Source organism: Ornithorhynchus anatinus, chromosome 4 (assembly GCF_004115215.2).
Source record: "Ornithorhynchus anatinus isolate Pmale09 chromosome 4, mOrnAna1.pri.v4, whole genome shotgun sequence".
In the NCBI taxonomy this organism is placed as follows: domain Eukaryota; kingdom Metazoa; phylum Chordata; class Mammalia; order Monotremata; family Ornithorhynchidae; genus Ornithorhynchus; species Ornithorhynchus anatinus.
Genome location: NC_041731.1, coordinates 73,318,599 through 73,337,209, shown reverse-complemented (window position 1 = coordinate 73,337,209; position 18,611 = coordinate 73,318,599). Strand labels below are relative to the sequence as shown.

The following is an 18,611-nucleotide window of genomic DNA, read 5'->3' as shown; positions in this document are numbered from 1 at the left end:
TTTATTCATTTTTTGTATATAAGTTCTATATAGTTTGTGCAAATTAACCACTTCAAGAGAGGGAAACATGAAATCTCATGAGAGTTTTCAGGTAAATATCAATGCCTTATTAAGTATATGAAATTTGTGCATACATTTAGAAAAACTATCTTTGAAATTCAAACACAACTATAAAGAAAAAAAATCAAATCCTGCATATTTGTTGCTGAAAAATTAACTGCAAAATACTGTGAGTTTAGTTCTTGTTCAAAGGCAGTGTTCCTAGATTGGAATCAAACTTTCATTTAAGAATAGGAATAAGAAATACTAAAGAGAATTATAAGAACTTCTCATTAAAACCTTAAGAACTATTAGAACTTCAGGTTAAGGTTTAAAAAAAAAAGATGTGCAGTTGAATGAAGCAAAACATAAAAACAATTGGGAAGGCATTCCTGCTACAAATAAATTGGGACACAATCATATTTAGGAAAGTTTTAGTGAATATGACCAAGGCCTAATGTCAGTAGAAATAATTTGATTTCTTATCCATTTTCACTTAAAGATTTTTATCTTAGGTCACCATTTTCAGTAAATGCCCATGAAAAAATTGATGCTAATAATAGCATTGTGATTGTCATATGGTTTTAGGATATCAAAAAATGACATTCTGCACTATCCTTAAACTTGGTATTTTAATTTGAATGATTAAATGATAAAAGTAAAAACACTTAAGCTAATGGTCAGAGGTACACAATCTATGATAGTGCAATGAATAGGGAATGTGCCCCAGCAGGGTCTGCTGATTCATGTGCATTAAAGAATCATATCAAGGAATCACACTGAGGCATAGTAGTAATAATAATTGTACTTATTGGGTACTTGAGTGCAGTGTACTGTATGAAGCCCTTGAGAGTGACAATAAAAGTATAAAACACTTTTCCTGCCAAAAAAGAGGCTATGCCCCAAAGAGAGAGAAATAGAAATGTTTAATAAATATATATAAGTTAAATCAGTGTGTTTTAGTGAATGGATCACAAGACTGGGACTCAGAAGGGTCTGGGTTCTAATCCTGGTTCTGCCATTTTTCTGCTGTGTGACCTTGGATCAGTCAGTTAACTTCTCTGTACCTCAGTTCCCTCCTCTGTAAAATGGGGATTAAGACTCTGAGTTCATTCATTCAATCATATTTATGGAGCCCTTACTTTGTGCAGAGCACTGTACTAAGAACTTGGAAAGTACAATTCAGCAATAAAAAGAGACAGTCCCTGCCCACAACGGACTCACAGGCCCATATGGACATGGATTATGCCCAACCTGTTTAGCCTGTATCTACACCAGTGCTTAGTACGGTGCCAGCGGCATAGTAACTGCTTAACAAATACTGTTAAAATATACTTTAAAAAGTTGATGACCATAAATAAATTCTTAAGATCATGTGATAGCTGAGGCACAAGAGGCAACCTGGCTTAATGGAAAGAGGATAGGAGTGGGAGGTAGGAAACCTGGATTTTAGCACAGCATTACCATTTGCCTGTTCTGTAACCTTGGGCAAATCACTTAATCTCATTACACCTCAGTTTCCTCATATACAAAATGGGGATACCACATCTGTTTTTTCCTCACTCTTAGATTGTGAGCCTCCTGTGAGACGGAGACTGTGTGCGCCTAGGTACACAATAGATCTGTGCCTTGCTGATGTACAATTACCACTACATATGGATAGCTTCTGGAAAACCTTTATTGTTCATGTTATTCAAATTAAAACGTCGATTTACAATTTGCCTCTCCAAATTCTTTCTTTAGTTCCCCCAGTCAGGTTACAATTTTTGGGAAAGTCTGCTTATTGAACCTATCCATCCCCCATGCATGTGACACAATCCCCTCTAGGTTTGAATCAATCAATCCTTTGTTTTGAGCACTTACTGTGTGCAGAGCAGTGTACTAAGCACTTGGGAGAGAATAATACAACAGTGTTTGCAAATACATTCTCTGCCCTCAGCAAGTTTTCAGTTTTACAAAACATGGGAGAGTGGGTATGGTGGGCACTAGTACCCACTGCATGCTGTTTCTCTGTTTCCCAGTCTCCTGATTACCAGTCTTGTGATCTTTTCATAGCAAAAGCAAACATTCTTGGAAAAGAAATATCAGAAATTGCAGGAGGTGTGGCAAGAGGCAGCTCTCTGGGCATAATCACAGAAGTTAAGGCTTGTAAGAGAAGAGAAGTTTTTTCCTCCCCTTGCAAGCCTGGTGGACTTTCAATACTTTTGAAATATGAGAACAATAATAATAATGTTGGTATTTATTAAGTGCTTACTATGTGCCAAGCACTGTTCTAAGCACTGGGTTAGAGACAACATAATCAGATTGTCCCACGAAGGGCTCACAGTCTTCATCCCCATTTTACAGATGAGGTAACTGAGGCTCGGAGAAGTTAAGTGACTTGCCCAAGGTCACTCAGCTGATAGGCGGTGGAACCGGAATTAGAACCCATGACCGCTGACTCCCAAGCCTGTGCTCTTTCCACTAAGCCACGCTGCTTCTCATAATAAACTGCATATAAATGGGAAGGAAAACATGTAATATTCACCAGCCCCTATGTCCCCACCAGTCCTCAAGAAAAACCTGTGTTTTTATTATTTCCCTTGCTGGAAGCAAGGCAAGCAATTGGGATCAGGCTTCCAGCTCCAGGAAAATTGGAGGGATAAATAGGTGATCTCTGGAAAGACAGTTCTATAGACAAGGATGTCATACCCTGCTTCCCTCATCATGCCCCCCCTCTTGGCTAGCAATACTGAAATAGCACCTTAGCAGACTTGAGTAAGGAAATATTTGCTTGGTAAAGCCATTCTTAGGCCATCAATCTTGGAGGATCCTCTGTCCATACAATCAGATTAGCTTCTTGGTGCCTTGTTCAATATGATTATTTCACCACTACCCCAGTAATTAGCCCAGTTACCATTATTGTTTAAATTAATGAAGTTGGTAAAGGTGACGGTGGAGTACTGCCAGGTGGTGGGCTTCAAGAAGCAAAGAGTAGACGGAGAGGAGAGCTACTACTTAATATTGTAAGATCTGGAGAAGAGCCTTAAGAGTGATGATACTTTGGGGAAATGGTTAACAATTGGAGGCTTGCATGGAAAGGGGAGATGTGTTCTGAGCATTATTTCAGAAAAGTGGAAAGAGATGAAGGCAGGGAGACTACATGGAGGCCAACATGGTACTCCAATCATTTTGTGACAAATGTTTGATACATGAGAAACACACAATCTTCTGATTGGGACCATGGCCTGAAAGAAATTAGGTGGGCCTAAAACCAGTAAACTGGTGAAAGTTAAGATTTTTTGAAAACCCAGTACCAAGCACTACTGCACAGCATGAATATTTTACACACTAGAATTAATATTAAAAATGGTCTGAAGAATGATATAACTTCTCTGTTTCTCAACACTCTTTCTGTAAGGAATTGAGGCATCTCAGTTGGAAAAGATCTTCACAAAAGCATATATTTTAGGAACTAATTTAGGCCTTCCATGACTAAACCCTCATTTCCTCTTCTCCCACTCCCTTCTGCATCACCCTTGGACTTGAATTTGCACCATTTATTCACAGCACATCCTCAGATTCACAGCACTTACTATGCACATGTACATATTTTATTTATTTAAATTAATGTCTGTTTTCCCCTCTGGGTTGTAAGCTTTGTTGTGGGCAGGGAATGTGTCTACCAACTCTGCTATTTGTACTCTCCCAAGTTATTATCTCAGTGCTCTGCATGCAGCGAGTGCAACAATAAGTTTGATTGATCTAATCCATCTGGGAGGGTGCTCAACCCAATTTTTCAGTGTCTGAGCTGATTATCTATAGTCTTCACCAGGAGGATGAGATTGTTTCTTTATGGTATCTCTAATATTTTGAAAACATGAAATTGACATGTTGTGGACAACATTATTATTCCTAACTGGAAAAAAAAAAGGAATGATATTTTCAACACTGGCATATAATTTGTATTTTCAAAACATCATGGATATCTAAAATTGAATCAACTCAGAGGGAAAATGGTTTATTTTATGAGGGCAATAATGGAATAATTCTTGGAAATAATTTTAGATTAATTTCTTTTTCTTCCAAATCTTTCTCCTTTTCTCCCCAAACTCCAAAATAAAAGTCTAGATAACTTTTTTTAGGCTTTGCATCTCCTACTTGAAGTATGGGTAAGGGACAATGGGTAGAGATCTCGTTTTCTGGACTCTCCCATATGTCAATAGGTCTCTGTGCCACTTTGGGTTTCATTTCTTCCATATCTACCACATTGGATCAATCAATATTTACTCATCATTTATGGTTTGCAGAGCTCTGTACTAAGTGCTTGAGAGAGTATAATAAACAGAGTTAGTTCCTCTTCCCTGCCCACAAAGACCTTACAATCCACAGAGTATCAGAATGCTATTTTTCAGCCTGGATTCCTTCCTCTCTGTCCTTCCCTCTCCCTTTCCAAACTATAGATTCCAGGTCACATCTTAATCTGGAATGTATTCAACAAAATTCTCCTTCCTGATAAATTGCGGCAAGCAGACCACACTGATCCTGTAAAATCTGTTTGATAGACTCCTGGCCCAGCTACCAATCTCCTCCTGGTAAAAGTGTGTCATAGCGCTATAAAAATAGACTTGGATGATATAAATTCATGCAGAAGACAGCACTTTTTTCCACTGCTGCTTATGTTTTAGTAGCTTGAATTGACTCAAGGCATAATTTTAAAAATCCATACATCACTACACATTTATATGAACAGTGTCTGCCAAACATGTTATAAAGTTTTAGAATATAGAATGGAAGAAAATACTTGCATTTCTTTTAGCCAGAAGAATGTATGTCACCATATCCAACCTTCCATTCTCATTTGTGCCTCAACACATTTAATAAACTAGTGTTCAATTTATAACTTGGCAGGAGACTGTTGAAGGTGATTAACCTTGAATGCATTTCTTGTTGTTTTGTCTGAATTTTCTGTTTAGAATATCCTTGGTAAAATACTAGTCTTCATAGAGTTGTTTTGAAAAAGGTTTTCTTGATTTCTAATAAAATAATTGGAAAGCCATTGGGAAGGAAAGAGGATGTAGAAAAGAAAGAGGAGGGTAATCCAGATATTTTAAGGAATACAGAAAGAGGGAGGTCAAAAAAAAGGCCTGGGTTTGGTTATGATTGCTTGACATGTAATGTGTCAAGGATTGTTTGATGAAGGCCTGAGGCCTGACTAGACATTACAATCTGGTGTAAATATCTCTATGTCCACAATTATAAATATGCTTGAACTTGTTGTGCAGTGACTCCTTCACTTTGATCACACAGCTCAAAGTGTTCATTCAATAGTATTTATTGAGCGCTTACTATATGCAGAGCACTGTACTAAGCGCTTGGGATGAACAAGTCGGCAACAGATAGAGACAGTCCCTGCCGTTTGACGGGCTTACAGTCTAATCGGGGGAGACGGACAGACAAGAACAATGGCAATAAATAGCGTCAAGGGGAAGAACATCTCGTAAAAACAATGGCAACTAAATAGAATCAAGGCGATGTACAATTCATTAACAAAATAAATAGGGTAACGAAAATATATACAGTTGAGCGGACGAGTACGGTGCTGTGGGGATGGGAAGGGAGAGGTGGAGGAGCAGAGGGAAAAGGGGAAAATGAGGCTTTAGCTGCGGAGAGGTAAAGGGGGGATGGCAGAGGGAGTAGAGGGAGAAGAGGAGCTCAGTCTGGGAATGCCTCTTGGAGGAGGTGATTTTTAAGTAGGGTTTTGAAGAGGGAAAGAGAATCAGTTTGGCGGAGGTGAGGAGGGAGGGCGTTCCAGGACCGTGGGAGGACGTGACCCAGGGGTTGACGGCGGGATAGGCGAGACCGAGGGACGGTGAGGAGGTGGGCGGCAGTGGAGCGGAGCGTGCGGGGTGGGCGGTAGAAAGAGAGAAGGGAGGAGAGGTAGGAAGGGGCAAGGTGATGGAGAGCCTTGAAGCCTAGAGTGAGGAGTTTTTGTTTGGAGCGGAGGTCGATAGGCAACCACTGGAGTTGTTTAAGAAGGGGAGTGACATGCCCAGATCGTTTCTGCAGGAAGATGAGCCGGACAGCGGAGTGAAGAATAGACCGAAGCGGGGCGAGAGAGGAGGAGGGGAGGTCAGAGAGAAGGCTGACACAGTAGTCTAGCCGGGATATAACGAGAGCCCGTAATAGTAAGGTAGCCGTTTGGGTGGAGAGGAAAGGGCGGATCTTGGCGATATTGTAGAGGTGAAACCGGCAGGTCTTGGTAACAGATAGGATGTGTGGGGTGAACGAGAGGGACGAGTCAAGGATGACACCGAGATTGCGAGCCTGAGAGACGGGAAGGATGGTCGTGCCATCCATGGTGATAGAGAAGTCTGGGAGAGGACCGGGTTTGGGAGGGAAGATGAGGAGCTCAGTCTTGCTCATGTTGAGTTTTAGGTGGTGGGCCGACATCCAGGTGGAGACGTCCTGGAGGCAGGAGGAGATGCGAGCCTGAAGGGAGGGGGAGAGGACAGGGGCGGAGATGTAGATCTGCATGTCATCTGTGTAGAGATGGTAGTCAAAGCCGTGAGAGCGGATGAGTTCACTGAGGGAGTGAGTGTAAATGGAGAACAGAAGAGGGCCAAGAACTGACCCTGACCCAAAGTGTGATCTAGTGGACAAAGAGTAGGCCTGAGAGTCAGAAGGATCTAGAAGCAGTATGGCCTAGTGGCAAGCGCATTGACTAAGGAGTCAGCAGATATGGGTTTTAATCCTGGCTCTGCCACCTGTCTGCTGTGTGACCTTGGACAAATCACATAACTTCTCTGTGCCTCGGTTACCTATAACTGTAGAATGGGGATGAAGACTGTGAGCCCCATATGGGACAGGGACTGGGTCCAACCTGATTATCTTGTAACAGTGCTGACATATGGTATGTACTTAAGAAATACCATAATTTCTTAAAGACCTGAGTTCTAATTGCTTCGCCACTTGACCTCTATATGACCTTGATTAAGTAGTTTAGCCTCTCTGTGCCTCAGCTACCTCATCTCATCTGTAAAATGGGGATTGACTGTGAGCCCCATGTGGGTCAAAGGCTGTGTTCAACCTGATTAGCTATTATCTACCTCAGCGGTTAATACAGTGTTTGGCAAGTAGTAAGCACTGAACAAATACCATAAAAAAAGAAATTTCTGCTCTGCACAAGTTTCTCAGAACTGAATTCAGTGTTACCTAAACAAAGTGCAAATGACACTGACTGCCAGAACATTCTTTGGGAAACTGTGAAGTAGTATGTGCTCAGAGTGGTATCAGGTAAAAAAGAGTACTATGAAGCTAATTTGAATTTATGGACAGAAATCCTCATGTTTGACAAATTCCCCAAAGATGAATTATTTTCAAGGCACCTTTAAGGAGTGAGTCATTATTCTCTTTCTCAAGTATACTAAGTCATGGTTTCATCATTGGTAGCAAAGAGTGGATGGGGTTGAGAGAGGATGTAGAGTGGGACCCCCTTTGCAACCAGGTCAGGGATGGGCAGGTGGCGTTTCAGAGTGCCTTTCCCAAGGGATTTTCTTGCAACTGGGAAGAGAGAAAAAAATCCGTCAATCACATTTTTTGATAATTTACTATGTGCAGAGCACTGTACTAAATGCTTGGGAGAGTACAATATAACATATTTGGTAGATATATTCCCTGTTGAAGAGCCTCTGTAGAAGCTAATTTCTGGGGCTCTGGTCCAGGATGGTGAGGATAACAGAATGGTGTGAGACAGAGAAAAGGAGTGTAGGCACCATCCTAAAGCTCTATGTTTTCTGGAAGTTGTGCTGGGCTTTCATCACAGTGGCACACTGAGGGCAAGTGACAGCAAACGTGATTCAGCTCACACCCTCCAGGTCACACACAAACTACAAGCCCCCTCCTGCAATTCCTACTTTTGTTATGGAAAGGGTTTGGGACTGGGCGTTAGAGGTCATGGGAAGCAGAGTACCTGCTGCCCGAGAAACTCATCCTTCCGTACAGGCGGGGTGGGCAGCAATGACAGGAGGAGTTTTGTTGTTTTTTTTTTTTTTTTTTCTGGGAACATAGGAAGCTTTAGGAAGATTGAGAAAAAGAGGCAATTTTGAAAACAGAGACAGCCCCTGAAACTGCCAATCCAGTACTGCATCAGGAAACAATCTTTACAGGTTCTTAAAGTATGGGATGAATTGTTGCTTATACATCAGTCTTTGAAGGCACACATATACAAGAATAGGATCATACTGTCAGTAACATCATCTAAAATGAAAACAGGAAGGAAGAAGGTTCTGGTGAAAAGGACATAAGTCTGGGAGTCAAGGGACCTGTGTGGAAGTTTCAGTTGTACTAACTGACCTGCTGTAATCAATCAATTTCACTACAAACTTCCTTGGGCTCAGATTCTTCATCTGTGAAAATGGGGATAATGGGGGTGGGGAATCTGTAAAAATGGGAATAATAATGCTTGCATCTTCATAATGCTTGCAACTATTGGAATGCTGTGAGGACAAAATGAGATACGTAATCCTAAAGTGCACTGGTAAAAGTGCCATGTGAAGTCAAGTTTTCATTATTTTATATGACTCCATATTTAGATATTCTTATGCAGCATAGAACCTCTAATATAACATTTAAAAATTATTTTAAAGAACAGTCATTTAACATATCTGATATTTTGATATCTCTGATTTTCCTTTTTCTCTGTTTACAAGTTGTAACTAAGAAATGTTAATGTTAGAGGCAAATGCTGAAGGGTGATGACAGTTGACAAGCATGCACTGCTGCTAGTAAATTTCCCATATCTGCGGTTTCCTCTTCAATTTTATCCAACTCTTTTTTTTAACCTTCTAACTTTATGAAATCTAGAACTAAATACAATGTTCTAGTTAGCTTCCCACCAGAACAAAATATAATGATAGTGCTCCATCATCATTTTTATTCCTTGTTCAAAAAATGAGTATTTGCTTCATTGCTAACTCATGTTCACATTGTAGTCCACACTGATCCCTGGATATTTTTGTGAAAATTTCATTGCAATTTTCCCCATCTCATATTCATCTTAGTACTTTGCTTAGTAGTATCTATTACATACTTACTGTATACAGAGCATTGTACTACAAGTTCTTGGGAGAAGACAGTGCAATATAGTTGGTGGACATGAAAACTCTCTGTCCATAAGGAGTTTTATAGCCTGTGGTCGGGGATGGAGGTTATAAATTAAAATAAATTCCCAGTGGGGTAATGACAGAGAGTAATATGTGCATAAGTGCTGTGGAGCTGAGGGTGGGATGACTATCAATTGCTTAAGGAGTATAGCTCCAAATGCATAATCACCTTACACTGGAAGAAAATGAGTGCTTAGTCATGGAAAGCATCTTGGAGGAGATGTGATTTTAGGAGGACTTTAAATGTGAGGAGAATGTGATTTGTTGTATATGAAAGAGAATGGAGTTCTTGGCCATAGGAAGGATATGGGCAAGATGGTGATGATATATGAGATGACAGAGGTACAGAGAGTAGGTTGGTATTAGAGGAGTCAAGTATATGGGCTCAGTTATAGTAGGAAATCAGCGAGGAAAGGTAGGAGGGAGGGAACTGATTGAGTGTCCTAATGCTTATGGGAGGGAAATTCTATCTGAGGTTGGATAGGCAACCACTGGGAGATTTTTGGAGTAGGGAGAAATGGACTTTGCAAAAATCCAATATAGCACCTGCAAATTACAGCATAATTGTAGAAAACGTATACTTAAAAGCCATGTCAAATCCATAGGAAATAAATTGATTACCTTAACATACATACGTCAAATCCATAGGAAATAAATTGATTACCTTAACATACAAATGAGAAAATAATTTGTTGTCTCTGAAAAGCTAGCTCATCACTAATTACTACAATCACAATTTAGCTGTTCTTACAGGAAGAGCTTCTAGTATTGTACATTTTTACTAAAGAAATAATACTTTCTGGAACAAAGCTTAACACTGTCTGGAACACCCTCCCCCTTCATACCCTCAAAGGACAGCTTCCCTAATCAAATCTCCTCTGAAATCATATGTCTCCCAGTAAATCTTCACTGATTTATTTTTAATCTCCCCATTTTTTAACCCTGAACTACCTCCCCAATATTTGTAGTCCTATGCTGGACAGGAACTGTATCCAACTCAATTTGCTTGTATCCACCCAATACTTAGTACACTGCCTGGCACATAGTAAGCACATAACAAATACCATAATTATTACTATTACATTTATGTACTTTCAATCACTAGCATCACTTTTGCCCTTCCAATTACTTAAGCACTCACCTAAATACCTGTTTGCTTCTTTTAATCTGTAAATTATTTTAAGGTCTGGCACCCATGCTAGTTTTTAATCACATTTTCTATGTTTGTGTACTCTCAAATATTTATTGAAAAACCCTGCACGTTAATGTTCAAAAAATGTTACTGATTGATTGCTTTCCAATTCTGTGTGTGTGTGTGTGTGTGTATGAAATAGGGTGAAGATAAGTACTGGAAGTACATTTAGAGAACCCGAGTTCATTGAGTTGCGGATATGTAATGGGTTTCCCTGCTCCTTTTTTCTCTTCCTTGTATATCTGCCTCTAGGTAGATTTTGTACACCTCCATTGTTGGGTGTTCCCCTTTGGATCTCTCTCAGTTGTCACAGATTTTTAACAGTGTAGGTGGTGTTCAACCACCTAAGCAGCTTACTTATTCATCCCATCCATATTAGAGGCTAAAAGAGAGGGAAACAAAACCCTGAAACTTTGCAGCCTTGGGATAAGTTATGGCACTTGGCAAATCCAACAATCAGTTTATATCTCCATTTTCGAAGGCAAGGGTTCCTGTTCACAAAATTGAAACTTACCCATCCGTGTGTCTTAAATTATCCAATAAAAATAATAAAAAGCAATGATATTTTTAATGGCACACTATATGTTAAGGACATTCTATGTACTGAGGCAGATACAAGTTACTCAGGGTGGACACAGTACCTTTCCCACATGGGGCTCACAGTCTGTGTTGGAGAATCGGCATTAAATCTCCATTTTACCAATGAGAACATCAAGGCACAGAGATGTGGAGATACTTGCTCAAGGTTACAAAGCATACACATGTAACCTTGTAACCTTGAGCAAGGAACAGAGCCGGGATAAGAAACCAGGTCTTCTGATTAACCAAGTCCATGTCTTTACACTAGGTTACACTGCTTCTATCTGTAGACAATGGGGATTTTTTTTTAATACCTTTCTGCAGACCATGCATTTAGATAACTCTGGAGTAAATTCCATAAGTGTGTGGATGGTACCCTCTGCATCATCTCTCCACTTGGATCTGTACCTTTGGGGCATTTGTTATTCACTCTATACTCAGCCCCACAACACATTTTCATATCTGTAAATTTTGTATAATAATGCCTGTCTCCCACTTTAGACTTTAAACTCATTGAGGGCCAGGAATGTGTCTCCCAACTCTGTGTTATTGTACTCTCCCAAGCACTTAATACAGTCATCCACTCAATAAATAGCACTGCTTGATTGATTAATAGCTCATTTAAGTGATAAGAATTGACTTAATTTCCATTTTCACTCCAACCTGTTGAAAGTTCTTCCTAGTTTTGTGACCAAGTTTCTTGTCCACCCTAAACCTGAATTCATCAATAATTACAAAGACTGAACTTGCAAGAGCCAGACTTTGTGCTCCTAAAAAAGAGCATTATTGTCCCTATTTTTCACTCTCTGCAGTGTCCCAAATGGTTGAGTTTATGGAATCACAAATTAACACATTTTTATGGGATCTCTTTTTCTTATGACATTATCAATATCGTACTTATTGTTGTCCTAGATTTTAATTGGTAAGAAATTTTATTACATGAGTAGGAGGTTACTAGTACACATGTAACTACTGTATGCTAATATAGAGGTCAGTTCATGGAAGTGTCTGATCACCATCTCTATGCAGAGCTTATCTGCGTTAGGTGGGGGAGTACAGTATAGTTAGTAGGCCTGGTCACTCCCCTCAAGGAGCCTAACCATCTAACTAGGTAATGGGTTATATAAGGCTTATGCAGAAGGATTGCAGAAGATTTGAGTATACAAATGCTTAGTAAATCACAGATGTTAAAGTGGCAGTTGAAGAAATATAACCTAAGTGATGAGAAATGAATTAGAAGCAGCAGCATGACCTAGTGGAAAGATCACAAACCTGTGGGGATGGTCAGGGAATATGCGTTCTAAAACTGTATCAGTCATTTTCTTGCTCTGTGACCTTAGTCACATCTGACTTTTCAGTCCCTCAGTTTTCTTATCTGCAAAGTGGGTTCAATAATTTTTCTCCCTCCTATTTAGAATGTGAGCCTTATGTGAGACAGAGCTGTGTCAAATAGAACTGTGTCTGACCTAATTAACCTATATATACTCCAGTACACTGCTTGGCCTAGAGTTAGGTTCTTAAATACTATTACTATTTTTATTATTGTTATTATTACTACTGCTAATTAGGTGAAGGAGAGGATTTAGCTTTGGGTATACTCACTTGAAGGGTTGGTGGGAAATCAGTGGAGCGATATCCAGGAGCCAAGATGAAACACTGGGGCTAGTCAGCTAAATTTAATAGTCATCGTCACAGAGGTGGGAGTTGAAGGCATGTGAGCAGATGACATTCTGAAGGGTGAGAGTGAAAAGTGACAAGAGAAAATAATCCAGAGAAGAGCCTTCAGATGCCCACAGTTAGGGAATGGGATTCTGAACATGTGTTGGAGAAAAAGTCAGAGGATTGTTCAGAGAGGCAGAATAAACACCAGGAAAATCTGTCAGTAAAACCAAGGTAATAGAAGGACATGTTCTATGGTGTTGAAAGCAGTAGAAAGAAACAGTTGAGGAGAATTAAGCCAGATTTATGTGCATTAGATTTGACAAGAAGGTCAGTGGCATGAAGAGGAGAAAAACGTGACTGTGAAAGTAGTAATAATATTTTCAGAGCACTATGCTAAGTGCTGGTAAAGAGAAAACAGGAACTTAAGCATGACCCTCTCCCTCAAGGGGCTCCAGAGAAGAAGCGGAAGGCCTCTGGTGTGTACAGCCTGTTCAGAGAGTCTTAGGAGGAAGCAGAGGAAGCAAAGAGGGAGATCCTCCCATGGATCCTGGGAGTTTTTTTCAAGATATGGGAGCATGTTTGAAAGCAGAAAGGAAAGATATAATAGAGAGGCCTAAAGTAAAACTGTTTAAATGGAATAATTAGGCTTAAACAAGATTCATTGTTTTGCCTTGAAAATTGGCAAACATGGTGATTGCCTTTCCTAACTGAACCCTCATTTTTTCTACTCCATCTCCCTCCTGCATTGCCTATGGCCTTTGATCTGTAACCTCTAATCATTTGACTCAATAATAATAATGTTGGTATTTGTTAAGTGCTTACTATGTGCAGAGCACTGTTCTAAGCACTGGGGTAGATACAGGGTAATCAGATTGTCCCACATGAGGCTCACAGTCTTAATCCCCATTTTACAGATGAGGTAACTGAGGCACAGACAAGTGAAGTGACTTGTCTACAGTCACCCAGCTGACAAGTGGCATAGCCGGTATTCGAACCCATGACCTCTGACTCCCAAGCCCGTGCTCTTGCCACTAAGCCATGCTCATCACATATGTTCAATCTGTTACCAAATTCCATCGGTTCTACCTTTGAAGTCAATTCTTTCCTCCCCATCTGATCTAAGCACTTATCCTATTCTGCCTTGAGTACTGAATCAGCCTCCTTGCTGACCTTTTGGTCTCCTGTTACTCTGCTGCCCTATCAATTTTCTAAAAAAAAGTTCAGCTCATGTTACTCCCACTTTCCAAAAACCCATTCACCTCTACAAACTCCTTTCCGCTGGCATTACATCAATCAGTGCCATTTCTTGAGTCCTTATTACGTGCAGAGCACCGCACTTGGGAGATTCAAAACAGCAGCCTTAGCAGACATGTTCCTTGCCCATAATGAGCTTGCAATCTAGAGGGGGAGATATTCATATGAATAAATAATTAGTTCATAATATATGATATAATTTAAGAATATGTAAATAAGTGCTGTGGGGTTGGGGATGGGTAAATATAAAATATCCAAAATTCACAGATCGAAGTACATAGATGACACAGAAGAAAGAATGAACCCGGAAAAGAGGGCTTAATCAGGGAAGACCTCAAGGATAGATGTGACCTTAAAGCACTCAGTCAACTTGCCTTCTCCTATTAATGACTTTCGTTGATACATTGTACATCTCCGTGTTTGTGGTGGGAACCAAGGCGAACGGCAGGATTTGTCCTGCTGTGTCTGAGATCTTGCTATCTAACAAGTGTGGTGACAACTTTAATTAGAAAATGTATGGTAGACTCTTAGTTACACTTCTGACCTTTCCTTTTGTGCTGCTTCCTTCATTATACATATTACTTCCTACTAGTCATATTATTGCACATTCAGTGAAATGTTTTGGCTTCCAAGAAAAAAATCTGCTTATGCATCAAAACAGACAAAGCACACTGAAATGTGAACAGGATCGTACACTGTCAGAATGCATTTCAATTATAAAAGTTGGATTTTTTTTCCTACCCAGGTCCTTGCATCTCTAACTACTTTAGTGATTTCTGGAAGTAGAGTATTGATCTTTATTAGTTACATTAAGCTACATGTTTGCAAATAATAATAGACCATCATGTTCTTGACCACTCAATTCCTTAGAGAATATGCAAATAAAAAGGGATGATTTGTTTTTTTACACCTATGCTCTAAATTTCATAGAAATAGTTTGGAGTATTCTTGGGCATTTTCATCCCTCTGCCATTCTGTCATGGCACATTTGAGCATTTTGAATTCCAGTTCAAGGAATGTTACTATTAAATTTTAAGAGCCATTTGAAAATGGCAAGTGTTTTATTTTTTTAACTTCTCTTGCATTTCCCCAAAGGCTGATTAAAGTGTGCTGTGCTCAGTAGGTGTTCAATAAATGTCATGACTACTAACTGTGGGTTAAAGAGATAATAAACTGGATGTTACTTTTGTGTTGTGGATACACATATTGCTGTGAGTACAGGTTAATTTCTGTAGCCAGAGGACAGGTCTTTTACACATTGATTTTTCAGTTTCTTCTCTGTTCAGGGTCCCCTGTACATGGAAGGATGTTAGAAAAGACTACTGTTCCATTAATTACCCTGACCCAACACTCACCTGCATGTAGCTCTGCCATCTTGACTTCCCTATTTAGTCAGCAATTCGTATTTACTGTTGAGACTGTATTCCGCTCACAGATGGCTCCACAGCTGTTACACTCTGGGGGCAGCAGGGCCTTTGAGAGATTACATGTCAGAAAGCTTTACTTCTTCCAAAGGATAATTTTTCCCTTATAAAAATTTACACTAATGATTCAGATTTTTTTTTTGGCAAGACTGGGTAGAGAATCTAGAAAAAGATGAGATTGAATTATCTACTGTTTTATTTCTAAAATGCTTTTCACCTTGACTAGGATATTATCTGTGACATTTTAATTAATGTATATGACTATAATGGCAGAAATGTCTGTTTATTGTTGTACTCTCTCAAGTACTTAGTACAGTGCTCTGCACACAGTAAGTGCTCAGTAAATACGATTGACTATTCCTAAGAAAGAGGAAAAAAAAGTGTGTTTACACATGAAACACTAGTGATTGCAACTTTGTGATAAAAAGGAAAAGCAGTAGTCTAATTATTTTAAGAAAAGGTATTCTAAAGTACTTCAGTAATTAATTCCATCTTTAAAATATTGTGTATTTTCAGCTTAATATGAGCAGCAAAACAATCAGGAATCTGAAAAAAACCCCGTGATTTTAACTAGTCCACAGGGAAGTTGGATGGTCTAATTAGTGGAACAAGGCATGGACACGGGAGTCAGAAGACTTGGGTTCTAGTCCTGACTTAGCCACTTGCCTGCTGAGTGAACTTGAGGCACTTCTCTGTGCCTCAGTTTTCTCAGTGGTAAAAGGAGAATTCAGTAAATATTTTCCCCTCCTACTTAGACTGTGAGCCCCATGTGGGACAAGAACTGTGCCCAACCTGATGTACTTGTATTTCTACAACCTTTAGAACAGAGCTTGATATATAGTAAACACTTAATACCATAAAAAAATCTTAAAACTTATAGTTTTTATGCAAAACAAACTAGTGATTGAAATGATAAATAATTAGGTAAAGAGTCCATTTCAATATATTTATTCAATTAGGCAAAGTTTTAAAATAAGCACTCACTGTCAGCAGTTTCATCTTCTAATACTGTGGAGGAATACACTCAGACAAGTAGCCCTAAAATCCAACTCTACAAAAAATCAAGGGTAACAAAGCAATCATTAATATTTATTTAGCACTCTGTGTGCAGAACACTATACTAACTGGTTGGGAGAACGTAATAGAGTTATTAGACATGCTCTGAAGGAGTTTACAATCTTAGAGTCAGGAATAATAATAAAGATATAAGTGCAACAGGTGTATGTAAGTAGCCAAATGTTTGAATAATGTGAGAGTGGGGAAGTGCCATTTGGGGAGAAGAGACCTTAATTAGAAAAGACCTTCACAGGTAGAAAACCTGAACATGAGGAGAGAGTTCTGGGAAGGAGGAAGTGTACTTGCAGGAAGTTGAGAGTGGGCAAGACAAGAATTAGGTATAGGGAATATGATGGGTTGAGAGAAATTATGTGAGCTCAGGTGTGTGAGAACAAGGTTAAGAAAAGGGGAGGGAGATGATATATAAATTAGAATGTATCCAAATGCCATTAAGATACAGGTGCACTGTATTATGGTCATGATGGAATGCATGTATTTGATCATCCTCCACACAGTTGAAGATGACACTCATTAGCTTGAGTCTTCTAATTGGTTCCCACAGGTGGGATTTGATTGATTGGAACTTCTGCCACTCAGAGTTTTTCTCATTGCTATGTGAGATGTAAACTTACATCGAATCTCACAGCACCCCTCCGAGTTCTTCATTCATTCCATCATATTTATTGAACACATTATGAGTAAAGCACTGTACCAAGTAGTTGGGAGAGTACAATATAACAATAAACAGACATATTCCCTGCCCACAGCAAGCTTCATCTGAGTGATTCCTTTGGGGATGAAGGATCCTGGGCCTTGGGGATGTGTCTTTGGCCACTGCAAGCTTGGCAATACTAATTTCTGGCTCGTTGAGGGGATAGGACTATGTTTACAGTTGCCCCCATTGGAGAGGGAAGGCAGAAGAAAAATTGAAGCCGCTCTATCCTGAGTCCTCATCAGCCTCTCTGCTGACTTCCCAGTCTCCTGTCCCTCCTCACACTACAGTCCATACTTCACTCTGCTGCCCAGATCATTTTTCTAAGAAAAAAAAAATTCAGTTCATGTTTGCCCAGTCCTCAAGAACCCACCAGTGCTTGTTCCATCTGCATATCAAACTCCTAACCATCGGCTTCAAAGCCTTTAAAACACTCAATCACACTGCCTCCTCCTATCTTACCTTCTGATTTCATACCATAACCCAACACACTCACTTTGCCCTTCTAATGCCCTGCCTTGACTGCATGTATCGTTACCTCTGTTGTATCTCGCTGCTGACTTCTCACCCACATTCTGCTTCTGGTTTTCAAGTCTTTCATTCATACATTCATTCATTCATTCATTCAATAGTATTTATTGAGCACTTACTATGTGCAGAGAACTGTACTAAGCGCTTGGAATGTACAGATCAGTAACAGAGACAGTCCCTGCCCTTTGACGGGCTTACAGTCCAATCGGGGGAGACGGACAGACAAGAACAATAGCAATAAATAGAATCAAGCGGATGAACATCTCATTAAAACAATAGCAAATAAATAGAATTAAGGCGATGTATATTTCATTAACAAAATAATTTCCACATTCATACCCGAGAGACCACCTCTCCCCAACTTTAAAGTCTTATAAAATCTCATGTCCTCCAAGAGGCTTTAAGCCTTCGTTTCCCCTAATCTCTTTCTCCCTTCTGTATCAGTCTTGCACTTGTGTTTGCTCACTTTATTCATTCCACAGCACATATATACAAATCTGTAATTTATTTTAATGTCGGTCTCTCCATCTAGACTATAAGCTCCTTGTGGACAGGGAACATCAACCAACTCTGCTATATTGTATTCTCCCAAGTACTTAGAAATAATAATAATAATTGTGGTATTTAAATGCTTACTATGTGCCAGGCACTGTACTGGCGTGTATACAAGCAAATTGGGTTAGACATATATGCTGTCCCACATGGAGCTCACGGTTTCAATCCTCATTTTACATTCAGTCGTATTTATTCATCACTTACTGTGAGTAAAGTACTGAACCAAGCAGTTGGGGGAGTACAATATACCAATAAACAGGCACACTCAGGCACAGAGCTAACTGAGGCACAGAAAAGTGAAGTGACTTGCCCAAGGTCACACTTCAGTCAAGTGGCGGAGCCAGGATTAGAACCTTCTGACTCCCAGGCCCATGCTCTATTCTCTACATCAGGTTACTTCTCATAGTATACTGCTCTGCACACAGTAAGCACTGAAAAAATAATAATGTTGGTATTTATTAAGC

General features: G+C 39.7%; 1 protein-coding gene across 1 annotated transcript in view; it reads left to right on the top strand.

Moving 5' to 3' along the window:
• Positions 1–18,611, top strand: part of CSMD3 (CUB and Sushi multiple domains 3) — a 778,187-nt gene that overhangs the window by 206,124 nt on the left and 553,452 nt on the right.